General features: G+C 43.2%; 1 pseudogene; it reads left to right on the forward strand.

The window, feature by feature from the left end:
• Positions 1-1,683, forward strand: LOC110789361 (2-methylpropanoate--CoA ligase CCL4-like; annotated as a pseudogene).
• The last annotated feature ends 912 nt before the right edge of the window (positions 1,684-2,595 follow it).

Raw genomic sequence — 2,595 nt, forward strand, 5'->3', positions numbered from 1 at the left:
TTACATAGTTGACTAAAAGCTCCCTAAATGGATCATCTGAAACCCAGTGCTGCTAATTCTCCACCACTTACCTCCTTAGGCTATCTTGAAAGAGCGGCCACCGTGTATGGTGAGTGCACCTCCGTCGTATACGGTGACACCGCGTACACATGGGCGGAGACTCACCGTCGATGTCTTTGTATTGCATCATCTCTTTTGTCATATGGTATTGAAAGGGGTGATGTGGTGTCTGTTCTAGCCCCAAATACTCCTGCAGCATATGAGCTCCATTTTGCTGTCCCTATGTGCGGTGCCATCCTTAACAACATCAACACCCGTCTCGATCCGAGGACTATATCTGTGCTCCTCTGCCATGGGTAATCCAAACTTGTCTTCGTTGACTATCAGCTCTCACATCTCATTTTCCAGGCGTTAGATCTCCTCCCTTCCAACCACCCTCGCCCACGCCTTATCTTGATCCAGGAACCCGATCAAAATTTTAATACTAAAGTCTCAAGTCAAGAGTATGTAACCACATACGAGGAAATGATTAAGAAGGGTGACCCGGAGTTTCGGTGGGTTCGACCGAAGACCGAGTGGGACCCGATCGTATTAAACTACACATCGGGAACCACCTCGGCTCCGAAAGGGGTGGTCCACAGCCATAGAGGGGTGTTTATTATGTCGGTGGATGCTTTGATCGACTGGGATGTTCCTAGGCAGCCAGTCTACCTGTGGACGTTACCCATGTTCCATGCTAACGGCTGGTGTTTCACATGGGGAATGGCAGCGGTGGGGGCCACCAACATATGCCTCCGAAAGTTCGACGGCCCAACCGTCTTCGCCGCTATCAAGGCTCATAACGTGACACACATGTGCGGTGCCCCCGTCGTCCTTAACATGCTCTCCAACCCCACCCCACTTACCTCCCCCGTCCACATCCTCACCGCCGGTGCACCACCTCCAGCGTCGGTCCTATCAAGGACAGAATCCCTGGGTTTCGTAGTAAGCCACGGGTACGGCTTAACGGAAACGGCGGGATTGGTTGTTTCTTGTGCTTGGAAGCCACAATGGAATAAATTTCCAGCATCAGAAAGAGCAAAACTAAAATCTCGTCAAGGAATTCGAACAATCTGTGCTTCTGAGGTGGATGTGATTGATCCCGATACCGGGAAACTGGCTCCAAAAGACGGGAATTCAGTAGGAGAAGTAGTTCTTAGAGGAGGGTTTTTGATGTTGGGGTATTTAAAAGACCCTATAACAACTTCCAAGTGTATGGGGGACGATGGATGGTTTAAAACTGGGGATGTTGGGGTAATGCACCCAGATGGTTATATAGAGATTAAGGATAGATCAAAGGATATAATAATTAGTGGTGGAGAAAATATTAGTAGTGTTGAGGTGGAATCAGTTATTTATAGTTTCCCCGGGGTGAACGAGGTGGCGGTGGTGGCGAGGTCGGATGAGTATTGGGGTGAAACACCGTGCGCGTTTGTGAGCTTCAATGACGGGGTGAAAAATGTACCAAAGGAAGGAGATGTTATTGAATATTGTAGAAAGAAGTTGCCACATTATATGGTACCTAAAACAGTGGTGTTTAAGGATGAGTTGCCCAAGACTTCTACTGGCAAGATTCAGAAATTTATGCTTAGAGATATGGCAAAGGCTTTAGGACGCTCTAATTATATAGCAAGTCGTTTGTGATAGTGATTGTTACTAGATCAAAGTTTGAGTAGCTCGCCAGTTGTTACGTCCTGTCCTATTATAACTCCTGCTAGTGTATAAATTGTACCTGTAAATTGATGCAGGTGTTGTGTAAAAATGGTTTGATGATTTGAGGCTGGGAATCATTCATGTTTCTGGGCAATAATAGTATTGCAGAATAACTTTTTAATTCCATTGCTCTATAGGTCTTAAGTTAAAATCTCTTTATCCGCCAATGTAATCAATTTTGTTGGATGTTTTTGTGTTTTGTCGTCCAACATCGACTGATGGCAACGACCCAACCACTAACGCCATGAAGTCATTGATAGGGGATAAAATACCCACCTTGTGACATTGCATAATTGATCCACCTAGAGTATGCGTGGCAGCCAACAAGGAGTAAATAATGTTCAACTTGTCCGCCTACACAACGGCTGCAAGTGGGATGACGGTTACAACATATTAAGTGACAAGGCTTAAATCTAGGAGCCAAATCATTATATAAGTAGCAACTCAATCATTCTTGTACTTACTAATAAGCTAGCACAGTTAATTGTACAAATATTGGCCGTGATTGCTTGTAAAGGATATTCTATGATATTGCTCAATAATACACGCATATTCGTCTAAAATAATCTGGCGCATTCCGTGGGGCTAACAATCAAAAAGTAGCTTGATAATTACACATCATCACCATGTTCGCAAATCCAAGCTCATCCAATGATGTTGTAATACCCCGTATTTTTAGGCATTTTATTAATCATTTTATGCATTTTATTAATATATATTTTATATTAAATTATTTTAGAGGGAAAAATATTCAAATATTTTGGAGGAAATATTATTTTAAAATTATATTTATTATACGGATTTTTCATGAGATACCCCCGAGGTTTAAGTTTATTCACCAAC

Source organism: Spinacia oleracea, chromosome 4 (genome assembly GCF_020520425.1).
Source record: "Spinacia oleracea cultivar Varoflay chromosome 4, BTI_SOV_V1, whole genome shotgun sequence".
NCBI classification, from domain to species: Eukaryota; Viridiplantae; Streptophyta; class Magnoliopsida; order Caryophyllales; family Amaranthaceae; genus Spinacia; species Spinacia oleracea.